Here is a 15481-nt window from a genome sequence, read left to right on the forward strand (position 1 = left end):
TGCCAAGACATTTTGGTAGGGCCTTTCACATACACTAAAACCAGCAAATGCTCCCCTTTAGTGCTCTGGTAACATGCAACGGACAGCAGGGGACAGTCCCCTGGGGACATCATCCCCATCCCACTGGTGCTGCCACAGAAGGGTAACGCCAAGCCCAGGCTTTCCTCAGTGTTCAGCTCTACCTCCTTTCTGCACAGCTGCTTCTCATGCCCCTTCCCAGGGGTGCTCTCACATCCCAATTTTTCTTTAAGCACTTCCCTCCTGCCCATTTCCACAACGAGCATGTCCAGATCCACCTCTGCTCACGTCGATGCCTTTTCCCAGTAGCTGGGCACTGCCGGAGTATACCGCACACGCGGAGCCGCAGCTCTGCGATAAGTATTTGACAGATTAAACATTGCCTTGAGCTTTAGTTCTTCAGCAGAGTTATGAAAAATAACTTCCACTGGCATTTGCATTTCGTGATAGCTTGCAGAGTGACTGCCTGCCTGTCGAGGCTCCACTTTGGAATGTGTCTGCGCTCGGCAAGTGATGCCGCTCCACCCACCAGCTCCTGTTCTCATGGCACTGCAAACCAGAAGCAGAGACCTAGTGCTCCAGCTGCCCTTCAGGGATGACCATCCCTGAGAACAGGGCAGGCTCCAGAGAGGTGCCAAGGACAGGCAGTTTGTGTGATACAGAGGACGGTTTTGATGTTCTGTAATTAAATATTACAGCACAATTGGAGTTTGTCCTAGAGGTCTGATGGAGTCGTCCCCAAGGACAGAGAATAGCAGAGGGCACAGATGCTGTATGTCCACCCACATACTAATTGAAAGAAAAAAAGCCAGCGAAACATTATGGTTCTTGTTTTGAGAGCTAAAGACATATTTAAGAACTATATGAATCACCGAGAACAGCTACACACTTGCGTGACCTGCCAAGATATGAGGCTTTCCAAGCCACTTACTATCTCTGAACAAACCGATGTCACAAAGTACACACTTCTCTATTACACGTTTTCTTCTTCTTCATCCCCAAGAAGAAATAGATGTTCGGCTCAGGCAGCAGCCACAGCGAATCAATTGAACCTGTTTATTGAGAAAATACTTTCAAAGAAACAACTGATTCCTTATCAGGAAGGGTGCACTTGGGAACTATGTACCATCTATGAATTTGATCCAAAAGCTCTCTGAAACTTCACGGTTTTCGTTGGTAAAGCTTTTAAGAGGGAAGGAAAAAAAAAAAAAACAAGCACAAACCACAACATTGGTAGTAGCAATTTACCTTTGACAACTGAAGACAAAAAAATAAAAATCATTAAACCTATCTCTCTCAGAATCCATTTTACAAGCCAATGTCACTTTGCTTTGCTTTCAATCAGAGATTAAGGTTAATCTCCAGAACTACTGGCGCACACGCAGACACGGTGGGAAGATGCAAATAACTCCACAGAGGAGGCACAGAGAAGAAAACTCTTCACCAGAAATCTGTTATTCTACATTACAATGCATCAGCTGATTTACAATCCCTGTTGGATACTAAAGTACAGCTGGGAGCAGGCAGAAGCTGTGAGCCCAGAATACAGCACCATGAAAGCGTGTTACAAATGACTGCGTGCGTATCTGCGTCCATCTGGTGTGGCGGGGTACGGGTGCATACTTTAAGTGCTTGTCACATACTGACCTAAACACACCTCGTTTTCTGTCTATTAGAAGAGCTCTGACGTGCGCCTGAATAAATACAGAAGGGTCACTTTTTGAAGATGTAACCCTCATGGTGTCCTGCAGCACAAACTCCCAGCGAGCGGTTCCCAAGCTCTCGATACAGCAGCCTGACTCCCTGGGGACGAACAGGAACCCCCAGCAAGAGACTAAATGATGGAGACAAAGGTATCACTTCCTGAGATTCCTATATGCTAGACACAGCTCCACCGTTATCGAGGGCAAATGGTTACCTTGCCCCATGCTGGCCGGAATAGCTGTGTCTTATGGAAGACAACCAGCGTGAAGTCCAGGACTGTGTCAGTATGTTTCCCCTCAAAGAGACTGGGAGCTTTACCCCCGGACTGGGCTTCACAGCAGCATCCTTGGCAAAAGCTATCCGCAAGGTGCTGTTAACATCCTAGGCACCTGCTGGCAGTTTTCTTGCCAGGTACCAGAGGATGCTGAGGAAGAGGGGGAAAAAAAGAAAGTAAAATTTTAGTTATTCCAATGAAAAAGCTGTCCTGATGTCCTGTAACCCAGAGACTGTGTAACAGCCCTCTCAAATAAGAAAAGTGTAGGTCCTAAAAATAAATGGACTTGAAAGATGTACCAGATATACATGTGTCAGATATACATGGTAAAGGAAGCACTAAGTGGCAGCCACTTGCATCCCTTGATGCCACAAATCTGCCACAATCATTCAAAGCTTCACTCTCCAGCCTTTCAAAGAGTTTTCAAAGACCACCCTCAAAAATACTCCCAACCTGGTCTGGCTTCAGCTGTGCCCTGAACTATCCCATCACTGGACTACGATGCTGACACCACCCTTCTGAGGCTTTTTTTTTCTGCTTTATTTCTCTTCTTACCCAGTTTGCTTTGCTTGGTTTTGTCTGTGGTTAGCCCGAGTACGACTTTGTTGGTCACAACTGACCTGGCATTTCACTGACATGTTGGTCTGTCTGTGATTTTACTGCTGACAGAACCACGTATTGCTTCTTTTACTTGCCTTTACATCTGAGCTTGCCCCTTGCAGGCCCATTAGCACCTGCTGGGGAACTGGCAAATAATTGTCTTATACCACGGAGTAATTCCCTATCCCCAGTCTGCTTTCGAGCTGGCTGTACTTCTGCAGCCCATCTACCGGGGCACAGCAAACCCCCTCCGGGACTGCGTGAAAAAGACAATCTGGAAATGTGTCAGCAAGGAAAGCCCGAGGACACTATTTTGTAAAATGTGTCTGAAAGCTGTGGAAGGTCTGTCTTGTAGTCAAGACCTCATCATTAAAATTCAATCAAGAAAGGCAGTAGAACCTTCTAAGTTAAAACTTTAAATAAAAGGAGATCAAGATAAATAGCAGATATCATCTGAGCCGGTCATAAGAACGAACGTGCATCAATCTCCAAAAAAGTCACTCAAGATTGATAACACCAAAAGACAACATCTTGATAATCAGTTTTACAGTGATGGATTCAGGGAAAGCTTAATGAGTCAACTACAGGATTGGAATTTCATTAGAGATTTTAACAGAGCTAGAAAAACCTGTAAAAACATAAGACAAAATCTGCCTTGTAAAATACAGGAGCGCATACATTTCTGTCCACATGGTGAATAATCACATACATTTGCATCAGGAGGAGTTTGACTGCAATACACTGCAGGGGGAAAAAAAAAAAAGCAACCAAAGAACACCAAAACACACATCTCGAGAACTATATTATGCCTACCACTCTGTAATTTAGCAGTTGTGAGAGCTGATCTAACATAACGTAATTGTATTTTGATGTCTTCTATGAGACTAAGATTCATTAGTCATCTTCTAAAGAGAAACACAAGCTGAAGTCACATGTCATTATGCCAAGTTGTCAGGCATATGGTGCTCACAACTATCTTCGCACTAACCTTTAAGCCAGACTCTGCTGGAGAATGAAATCTGATGGGAGCATCCTTAGGATGCAAAGCTGGTTTTTGGTTTCAAACTGAAATAAAAACCTGTTTCACCTTCCACATTAGAGAGGCGGGTGAAAAATTATGACCGTGTCTCTTGGGTCAAATCCTCATTTTATTTAAAACAGCAAAATTACTCTGGATTCAGTTGATCCGTATCAGATTTCACAGCCAAGAGCTAGATCTTGACGCTAAAATTGCACAGGCGGAGAAGCATCCATGTTCGTTAAATTATACCGTCTCCTCTTTACATAATACACTGGTTGCACTCCTCCTCTTTGCTCCTCCATTTCTTAATCCACATGGCCATTTGCCCAACTTATCTGTGCCGTATAGCTCAAAACATAACACGGCATGCTGCTTCAGAAGCTAAAATGCTAAGATGGAGCTCAACAATCGCAACTCAAAGGATGCTGCAACATAACAAGAGGAACCCAACTTGGTTGTTTTCAAGTAAAACTTTAGCTTTAACTTTTGTTCTGAGAAAAGCTAGTTTTTCCCTGTTGTTGATGCAAATGCCATAAGCAACATGAATGCTAATATCACAGATACACAGTGACTATCGAACTCTCTAGGTGTTACGCATGTTGCCAACAGCATGTTTTTCTCTGGAAGGCAAACTCATTTTGCAAGTTTTTTTTTCTTTTACGGCTGAGAGATTTTTCCTTATTACAATAAAAGTGTATAATAATGATCCAGTAACATGAGCATCACAAACAAGAGCATAACCCTTTACACACGCTATCTGTGCAAATTATTGGCATAGGCAGAAACACCAGGAGATAAGTTCAACTGTAAGAACAGTTATATATAGCCCCTGAGACTACCTAGCAGCGATAAAATAGCTTATTATCCCTTTTGTAGGATACCTGTTTGTGAAAAATTTGCATTTTTCATTCCCTGAAAATGAATTATTAATAACAACAAGCACATCTTTGCCAACGAAGTCCTGCCTGTGTAATCCATGTGGAGAAGCAACTCCGCAAGGTGCTCCAGCCCGGTGTAAGCACCGACGGCAACACGGCAGCGCTCGTACCTGAAGCCACACGTGTGCTTCAAGTGCTTTACTGAAACAGGCACCTCAGAGCTGGCAGGTTTTAATTCAAGCTCCAATCCCAATAACGCAGCCGGGGCACCCTACAGATAGCTGGAGGCACCCCTCAGTCCTGCGACAGAGATGTCTGGCTGGCACAAAGGTCAGCCCCTTCTTCCAGGGACATGGGCCCAACCGCAACACCCAGTTTGGAGGGAGGGCTAACTCCGTCCCCCAAACTGAACCTAGTCAGAACCAAACACAAGCAAACCTGCACCGCTTTCCCCAGAAGCCATAGCAGTGCCGGGCAGCTTGCCCTTTTTGCTGTTTCCATGAAGAAACGTAATATTCTGTCAGGATGAGAGACGTCTGTGCCACTCACAGGGTTCCCACCACCACCAGACTGGCCCAGAAGGTGACTCCTAGCAAAAGCACGTCTGAGCATCGGTGTGCAACTCTCCAGCAAGGACAGGGCAAGGCAACTTTTTAAGAACGGTGATAAAATGAACATATTTAACAGATGCTGAAGTGAATACCTCTCTGGAAACCTAACTGGCAGACGTTTGGGTCTTCCTAAGTGGATAATTGATCACAAGGCTATGCCAGTGATGTTACAGTAATGAAACAAAGAGGGGACTGGGATTTAAGGATTTCAAATAAGCCTGTCAAAAACATGTAATAATACTGTCAGATCAATTTGCTGTCAAATACAGGTGTGATGTGATAAAACCTCAGAGTTTTTAGTAGATTGTATTATTGAAGAAGTAATTTAAGAACACCTTCTAGGTAATAAATTACAATAAATCAAACTTTAAAACTTGAAAGCATGCACCAGAAGACATACAGAGTATGATACGAGAAAGACAAGTAAATTTAAACCATATTCCCAAGATGGAATAAAGGAAATCCAATTGCTTTAGAAAGATAATGATCAAAGCCTAGTTCTGTATGAAATCGATAAATCTTGCAAAGTTTTAAGGAAAAACATGCTAAATGCTTCCGTCCTTCACCCTCCTGTGTTTCCAGTGCAAGCATAACAAAATGCCCTCACAAAACACAGTGGTCAGTCCTAAGTACTCCACAAATACAACAGGGTGGCTTTTTTAAGAAAAACAGTTTTCCATAAGACACGTTCCATATCTGTAGACAGCATCGTTTCATCAAAAAAGGAAAATACCTTAAGAGGTGCCAAAATGCTATCTGCTCTCCTAAAGGAGAGCACCTGATTTTCTTTTTAGAAGTGTGGGTTTTTTTCATGAAAAGAATTTGGATGTCTTCAAATTTAGTCCGTAATTCACCTGTTTCTTTTCTCTAGCACAACAAAAGGGACGGGAAGAGAAATCTGAAGTCACAGCTTGGACCAGATGGGAAAAATGCCATCAGCCGAGTTCAGTGACGAGCACAAAACAATTAGGACAAGTACAACACATGGTACTTAAGCTACTTAAACAGGATGCAACCAACCAGCAGGACAATATCATGCCTGATATTGCCTTAGTGACAAAGAAAGGAAAACAATGATTGATTATTGGAATGGCAGCCAGCAGAGATCAGGGAAGAAAATCAGCGGAATCTCATCTAGATCGGTGGAAAGAAGTTTCAGCAGCCTTCAGCAAAGGCCTTTCAGCAAGAGATGTTTTCTAAAATAAGATTACACCTTGTGCTCGTGAATTACGAGGTTATTGCTCATATGTTTTCCTAGTCAATCCATTTTGCAATGGAGTTAATTTTAAATTCCAACATAAAAAAAGAAAATACACAGATGTACCCCCTCCCACTTCTCAGTACATTCATTATCGCATAGCCTCGCTGCAACAGCCATTGTAGTTACTTAAGCGGAGCAAAATAGCATGAAGGAGAGTATTTCATGTATTTCTAATACCTTTTAACACAGCTTAGTACCTGGAGACCAGAATCCAGCAAGACGTGGCCAGCCAGCACTCTCCTGAAAAGGGATCATTTACTGCTTTACTCAGGGGAATATTCTTCACACACAACAGGGGTAAGCGAGCTGCAGTCAGGCAGCTAACGCTCCGCCGCCCAGGGATCAGGATCAGCAAAATGTTTCCTCTATTATATTTTACATACGTTTTCTTACGGAGAAAGAGACAGAGAATATTGTATTTCTCTGCCTTTGATGAACCTCTTTTCCCAGCAATCATTTGCCTGAGGTTTTCCCTTTAGAATTTGGGTCACCAGAAGCTTTGCTGACTTAACTTTCTGGTGCAATATATTTTCCGCTGAAAAACAGAGCCCGAGAGCCAGGTCAGTATTACGGCAGCGCTCCTCTTCCTGCTCCGAGCTGGAACTGTTCCACAAAGATGTGTAGATACCCAATTTCTGTCAGGGCTTGCGCTTAAAATGCACTGTCAGTTCTCATTCCTCACATTACCATCTCAAATGGGCAGAAAAGGACAACTAAACTGGCAATCAGCTTCCGAAAAGAGAAGGTCAGAAACAGACTGTCTCACACGAAGAGCTGTCGGCTGTCCTGAGCAGGCCGTGGCAGCTGCAGCCAGCAGAGCAGTACGTTTAACGTGCTCGCTGGAGGAGCTCGCACCTAGGCAGCCCCATCCCAGGGCTCTGAGCATGGAAAGCACGTCAATGAAGAACGTCCCCCAGCAGACCCGGCCCCAGCTCAGTTCTGCATTGCTGGCTAAGTGACGCACAGAATCTCAAGCGAACGAAGGCCAAATGACAGAATTTCTGGTGTTGTTTTTCTTAAAAGCACACCACAGTGCGGAACAGCTACACACAGACGCCTGTTCAGCGGGCGCCGAGGCCAGCTTCTCTTGAACCCAGCTGCAGGACAATCCCGAAGCTGAAGGGATGCAGAGAACCGCACACGACAGCACTCGATGGCACCAAACACCAGCCATGAACCACAGCGGCGTATGGGGATACTCGAGACAGGTAACGGCTCCGCCTCATCTACACAAAAACCCCCACGGATACGATATTCCTCTCTCTGCTCAATGCACCGACGAGCGAGACACCCGTGTACCAGAGGCCGAGCTCGAATTCGGCCACTAAGTAAGAAACGCTGGTATTCGGCAATTTGACAAGAGAAAGGATTAAATGGAAAAGAACCCCTTCCTTGTTCCTGGCTACAAAGCACGATATCAAAACAGATCTCTGCTTTGCCTGTTTACCGAACACAGGATTAGCCGGTGCCCCACGTTGTGCCAAACAGCACTTGGTCGGAATTTTCGTAAGCTTAGTCTTGTCACAAGCTTCATCACGCATTAAAAGCCACTATCTGTATCCTTCTCCCCACCCAGAAGGTGAATTGATATTGAACTGATGCCTTCTGCTGCTGCAACAAAATAAACCCCGAAAAACCAGGAGTAAATGGAAAACATAGTGCTTTTTATTGATTGTGATGTTTTCAGTTAACTAGGTTTTGCCTGTGGCCGTCCCCCCGCAGCACATGCGCACCGGGGGAAGTGCTGCACTACCCCAACCAATAACTTTTAGGAAATGGAAAGCTGCGTCTGTTTAATAGATGTTTCCAATTTCTTACATCACCATCAGTATCTGTTTTACTCACTTGGCAGGTTTTCTATGGCTTCTCAGGCCCAAGCTGATTTCAAACCCATTTGGTAATGTCAATGTGACTTCAAGGTTTAATGATTCATTATTTTTCAGACCTGAGAGCAAGAGAACGTGTTAATTTTTTTTCCTGCATGGGCTTAGCGGTTTCCTTCTGGTTTATTCCCTCTATGTATCATTAAAAAGAAGGGTTGATAAGGAAAAAAAAAATAATCTCAGTGAAACACACATAAAATAGACTTCTTCAGTTTAAAATAAACTATTTTAAGCCCTCTACCTTTTATAACCCGCAGAACTATTAGAAGGGTAATGGTTCTCCACGCAAAACGTTCTTTCCAGGAATATTAGGCTAAGTGAAAACTCACCGCTCTACCATTCGATAAAATTCACATGCACACATACACATTTGACAGATGCCAGAAAGTCATCTTTCCGGTGAAAAATCGGGGGGCGGGGGGGGGGGATGAAAAAGAACCACCACACACAAAACCAAACCACCAGGACACCACCTTCTGAGATAATTAGTCAGCAATCTGTATTGCTCTGGGTGAGCCCTGTAATAAAATAATTTGCCTACGGAATGCTTTTAGCCACAGCCTAGGCAATGTCATGAACGCTAACTGTCCTACATGTCCCGAAAGCTCTTCCACAGGTTCTTCAAGATCTGCACATCTCACTGGAGTTTGTTTTACACCCAGAAGCATTTTCTGTGGCATCAAAGTCACCAGTGGAGCATCAGGGACCTTCGTGCATTCCTTTCCATGTACTCCATAGGAGCAGCAAACACCGAGCCACCTCGCTTATCAGACATGCCAGGTTTGATAAGCGCAAGGACATGACGGATGTGTCACACAGGGGACAAAGCGCACAGAAACAGGATCTCCGTTGTAGGCAGCGTGGGCTGCCCCGCGGCCAGCCGGGCTCCCGGGGTATCGTGCCCCCGGGTCTGCGAGCACAGAGCAGCCACAGCCATGGGAGCCTGCTCCACGTGGGCTAATCTTTTCAAGCGTGAGCAGGAAAGAGCTGCTTTCTGAATACCCTCTGACAAATATTGTTTACAGATCCCCTGCCACAAATCATCCTCACAAATAAAAGGAGGGGGGGGGGAAGAAGAAAAAGGATTTCTTCCTTCTTACAATTTTCAGTGATGATTTTCGCTGGCACATAGTCCTAACACAGGGCCAGGCACCTGTTCCAGGATTTCACTATATACACACCGGAATTTAACTAGTATTTACTGCTTATCCGCAACTGACAGAGCCTGGAGAGGAAAAGAGGGCTGTAAGAATTCATCCAGAGATGAATTTTTTTTTTTTATTATTTTCTTTTTTTCCCTTCTCCCCCATCTTTGCTGTTACATATGGGAAGAGAAGGAAGTATTCACATAATGAAGAATTAGAGGACTGCAGCAACTCTGGAAAGATAATGAATTTGGTTCTAAGTTAGCACTATCCAATACTCTCCTGTAAACAGCTCAGGCCTCTCACATTTCTCTATGGCCAAGAAAGCACCAGAAGTTGCAGGGGGAGAGTTCAGAGGGCTTTGGGTGGGTGGCCTGTCCCCACGGGGACCTGGGTAAGCGTTGGGCCACAGCCAGCACCCCCCACCCAGCACCCCCCACAAGCAACCTGGTGCCTCCTACAGCTGGAGAGAGCAGACATGGTGCTACACAGCACAAACACACAGGGCACAGGTCAAGCCAGAGAGATGTTCTTCTTCTAAAGGGATTGATTTCCAAACAACCGTCAACATCTGTTCCTTCATGAGCAACATCTTTGGTGCCTTGGCAGCAAAACTACACCCACCATTAAGACATCTGAAGTTTCCCCCTCAATATTTCAGCTTCTGCATGACTCAGTAGCTGGGCAAGGTTTTTTCCTGCCACAGGAATCAAGATTGGGAGCTGAATGTACCAGGAGCAAGGCAAGATAAACACTGGCCTGGGACATATGGAAAGGGAAGAAGGAAAGCATTTCAACCTAATCTTTCCTAACTGGAAAGAAACGTCCTGGCTTCAGTGCAGGTAGAGAGGGACTTGGAGTTGAGGTCGGGCTGATATTTCATCAAACTGCAGTCAGTCTTTGCTTGTAGGAATTGAAAAGAATGCAAACGGCCAGCCCCAAAAGCATCCTCCTGGTCCAAATGGCTGCCATCGCTACTGGGGCTGAGCGTGTCGCGTGGCTCTGGCAGGGAAGAAACAACTCGGAGACATTAACATGCTGAATGCACCACAGCTAAATGGCCTCATTCAGCCCAGAATGAAGAAGCAGTTTTACAGAATTTAATGACTGATTAATATTCATTTAATAATTCTTGCCTAAAACTGCAGCAAATGATTTTAAATTATACCATTTGGGAGACAGCAGACTCAATTCAACAGCATCACTGGGCTCAGGGTGTCCAAGTCGCTCTCTAGATTATTTGGTTCTTCCTTCCCTTGCCAGGTAACTGGCAGGTGCCTACCTTCCCTTTCTTTTTCTACTTATTTCTGCCTTTTTCTTTTCTTCTTTTTTCTCTTCTTTTTTTTTTTTTTCCCACGTTTGTTTTAAAACGCATGCAGCTCTAACAGGATACATAGAGGAACTGCTCCCAGAGTGCGGCAATGGCCCTACTGTTCTCGCAAACCTTTGGAGACAGCAGGCTGCTGCAAACCAAGAAGGACAAGCCATGCTTGATCTGCTGCCAGCAGACTCCAAAGGGAGCAATAAGGACAGCAGGCAGGGTAGAAAACAGATCTGAGCTAGCAAGCAGTGTGGCTTGGGTCTGCTCACGCTGTGTAGGAAGACAGGGATTTTAATGGCATTTTTTTAAAATGCAAAATCAGAACAAAAAATAAAGAAGCCCGGTGGGTTCCTGAGCACCCACCACTCAGCAGTCTTAGCACCAAAACCTGCACCCACCAGCCCAGAAGAAAGTCAAGGGAAGAACAATGAAGGCAGAAAAACAAAGCAACAAAATCCACATTATACGAGCTTCAAACCTGTCCTGGGGGAGATGGGTCAGTGCACGGTGCAAGGCAGGAAAGTTGGGCTCTTCCACAACAAACCCACAGAGCAGCGGCCCCCAGCACAACACACTTCATCTAGGGCACACACCAAGCCGCAGCACCCCACACAAACCCCAGCGCAGGCACAACGAAGGGGCGTCCAACACAGTATCTCTGGAGGCTAGGGATCCACAACACTACAAACACAGCCTGGGCACAGCAATACGGATTTTTGCAGCCATAGATTCCCCCAAAGCAGTAGCTCAGCCTCCCACTCAAGCAAAGCCCTGGTAAGAGCCCAGGCTCTGGGCAGTCTGCTCTGCCTCCAAATGGAAGAAAGCTGTCGAGACACAAAAGGAACGGTGCAGCAGCCCCTGAAATCCCAGGGAGCATTATTCCCTCTCTTATTCCCCCTACTAGTGCAGATAGCTTCACTTTTTCCTTACTGTACTATGCCCTGGCAGCACGGTACCCCTTATCCAGAGCCAGTCTCCCTTCCCATTCCCAGAGCCTGGCACTCAGCTGGCTGGCACCTTCACCTGAGACTCCTTCGGCATACCTGCATCTGGACAACTATGGTTCTTCCCTTTCCAATTTCAATTTTTATTGATTTTTGAGGCACTCGTTTCTGAGATGTATGGTATCATTGGATTATACTGTTTAGCAATTTATTTGTGTCTCTCTTTATGCGCTGGATTGATTCTTTTTTCCACTGAGTCTCAAAAAAAGATGCTGCCACTGTTGTTATTTGGCTATCATAACAGCTCACGTAGCCCTGAACTATTAGGCAGTGCTGCTCCAAGAAATTTTCTGCTGAGGTAATTTGGAGACTAAATCAAGTTTTATCACTGAATGAGGTTAGCGGATATTAATGGGAAGGCAGGAATTTGCACTGAATCATTAATGTGGATAAACGGAGAGTGCCTGTTTAATACTTTATACAGCAAGTGCTAATAATGCCTGAAAATGATGGGGAAATATTGCAAGTTGTATTTAAACACAGCAGAGAAGGCCTAATTTGACCCGTTCTGGTACATTAGCTGTGACTATGCAGGGGGACCCTCCGTTAGCCTGAGCCATCCCTCCACACTGCCCTGCTGTACTGCAGCCGCCAAGTCCTCACTTTTAGATTCTGTGACCAAACAAAAGAAACACAAACGCAGCTGGGACAATATGTATTTGAAGGAAATTGCTGCAAACAAACATTTCCAGGAACTTGAAATTTAAAACCATTTTTTAAACAATGAAAATTAACTTACAAAAGAAATAACAATTAGAGCCAAGTGTGACTTGCCAGAACCTGCTCATCAATTAAATGCAAAATGGTTTCCATACAAGCTCATGCATACATTGATTTGGTTGTTTAGAAATACTCAGAGCTACCGTGACTTTTGTATGCTGAGCAAGAAGCAATTTTCTGGAATCCATGGCCCAAATTGCCAGCCTAACACCCAGCATGTTCAGAATCCTCTCTGTGAATGAACGCATGGAAAGAGCGAAGCTAGGGAGAGACGGACAAAGGCAGGGCACACTTCTGCAGCTACTTTAACTGGCCAGAGCAACGCCATGCACAGAGCATTCATACATTTTACTTATGGGAAGACATTCAGTAACAGTCGAATCATTTGTCTGCTCCGGGGTGCGCGCTGCAGCTCTGATGCTGCCAGGGTTTACAAAAGAAGAAGTCCTGCAGCAACAGGCACTTTCCCCGCCAAGCAACTGTCAGCCCAATTATTCTAAGATAATTCACACTAAGCAAGCAAACCGAAGGTACATTATCAGAAGCAGACGCAGAGGTCCGAGGTCACCTACTCCGGTAAGGAGCAAGCCGTCTCTGGACGCAGAAGCGAGGTACAAGAAGATGATGGGATTACAGAGGAAAATTGAAGTGTGCTTACTGCTAGCAGAAGTAACACGGTACCCTGTTTCCCAAGCAAAAGGAACTGCTCAAAGCTTACATTAACCCTCTGTAATAGTAAGAATGAAGCTCAGCAGTACTCACCAGCTGAAGAGACAGAGACCCCAGCCAGTTACAAACCAGCGTCTGCCAGGCGGCCCTCCCACGTATAAAGAGCAAGCCCTGGAAAAGCAAATGAGGAAAAAAGGCTCCAAGAAAAAGGGAGCCCTGCGGTGGGAAAGTTAAAAAAGGACTAGCAACTCAAAGAGGTGCTGTTTGAATAGGGGTGACCCATGCTGTTAGAAGAGCGTAGGGTCCCTTTTAAGCAGCTGAGTGAAATGGCTAGTACCCTGAAAAGAGCCCCCCTGACCCAGCAGGAGCTGAGCACGGGGCTGTTTATCACAATAAAATATTGGATACAGGTGAGCTGGGTGTGATCTACCCTTCCCTGAACACAGCTGTTAAATAAGCAGCTGCTAATTAGCTGATAAAATGGCTCTCGGTATTAGAGACCATTTGTTTCCTTATGGGCTCACAGGTCACAAAGCTGCTGCTCAGTGCAGAGCCCTTTGGGGGACAGCCTTGAGTGCTCTACTTTTTTATGTCCTCAGCACTGCCTTTTCTAACCTGTGTTTCCAATGGAGTGCAGTGCCACTAGTTGCCAGGCTATGTTTCAGGGTTTCTAAAATTCTCCTACTACTGCCTCCTGTGCCTCGGTGGGACATGGGAAGCCTCAGGTACCTCCTGAGCGCAGCCAGGGCTCTGCTCCTGTAGGCAAGGCCGGTGGGTGCCGCACTCGGTTTCCAAAGCACAGGTTTCAAACCAATCTTCTGAATGCAACAGGAACGCTCTGCAATATTTAGCATTCATTAGCCTAAGCGAGCACCAGTAAAGCAATTAGCGTGAAGCTGATACAGCAGTGGTTTGGGGGCTGCTCTCGAGGACACGAGTTTGTCTGCCACAATTTCAACTGGAAATTCAGGGGAGTTTTCTGAGCTGGCAAATCTACCAAAAAAAGGCATGTGGTGAGCAGGCTTTCAGAACTGCATAGGCTAATATCTGATGTGTTTTTTGATTTCTCCTCCAGGAATTCAACTGTATCTTGAGTAGCCCCCGCATTTTGTATGATAGTCCTTTGCAGGCTTCTCTGACTGCAGGGCAAGCAGGTTTGATTCTGCATCAGAGCTTCTGCTTGGCCTCTTGGTGTAGTTTGGGCCAAGTTGGCCGATGACAAGACAACAAATGCTCTCCCTGTCCTGGTTCCGGTGGGGATAGGGTTAACTTTTCCTGGTATTCCATGCCATGTGAGCCACGCCCACCCTGAGCTGCCGGGGGAGGGGACAGGAAGTTGCTGCTTAAAAGCGGGCTGGGGCGTCCGGGGTCCGGCCTGCCGGCGAGCGGTGGGGAGCGGAGGTTCCGTAATCGCGTTTGTATATGCCTCTATCCGTGTTGTTGTTGTTGTTGTTTGCCTGTTCCCTTTACTGTCCTGTTAAACTGCCTTTGTCTCAACCCAAGAGTCTTGCCTTTTCTTACGATCCTTCCTGTATTAGGAAGGCGCGAGCGAGCGGCACGTGGTTCTTTGTTGCCGTCTGAGGCTAAACCACTACACTCTTCCACCTCTCGCTCCAAAGAGAGGAAAAAGAGATAAAGAGAGTTATGAGTACAGAAAAAAACTAAACTACTTTAATGAAATAAAATGGAAATAATGAAAATGATACAATATGTACAAAACCGTATCAAGCTCCCAGGAAGATGTCACCAGCAGGCACTGGGGAAGTTCCAGACTCAACTCAGGAATGAATGGGAACTGTATTCCAGATCTTGATTCAGGAACCCACAGATCTGGATGAAAGGTAGATGAACTTCCAGGGGTTTTCCTCAGATGTCAGTCATTGAAGAAGCAGCCCAGAACCTTTGGTCCCTCAGCTTTTATACTGAGCAGGGCAGAGGGGACTATTCTTCAGTTTGTGTCACCTGCCCTGTCCCCTCCTCCCCACAGGTGTGACCCCTCCATGGGGTAAACACCCAAGTCACAGCAACAGGTGTGAGCAAGAGCCTCTCTCACCGAACAGAAAGTTGGCTCTGATCCATCCCAAACCAGGACACCTTTGCAAATTGAACACGCTGTTGGAAGTCATCAGCAAGAGTGTTTAGCAGAGGAATAAAACTGTGGGGCTCTATGGTGGCATTCTCTTCCAAACAAGGGAGGAGGAAAGTCTAGAGGGGCCAGTGATTCCTTCTTGCCCTGCTTGATGCTCCCAACTGGTGTAGAAACCAGTGAGACTGTTCCAGGGAGACAAATAGGGAAGGAATATGCCAACATCCATGCAGGCTACTGCATGTACATTGTGGCTGTTAAGTCAGTAATAGTTGGATTGCTGCTA

This window comes from Chroicocephalus ridibundus, chromosome 10 (genome assembly GCF_963924245.1).
Source record: "Chroicocephalus ridibundus chromosome 10, bChrRid1.1, whole genome shotgun sequence".
Classification (NCBI taxonomy): domain Eukaryota; kingdom Metazoa; phylum Chordata; class Aves; order Charadriiformes; family Laridae; genus Chroicocephalus; species Chroicocephalus ridibundus.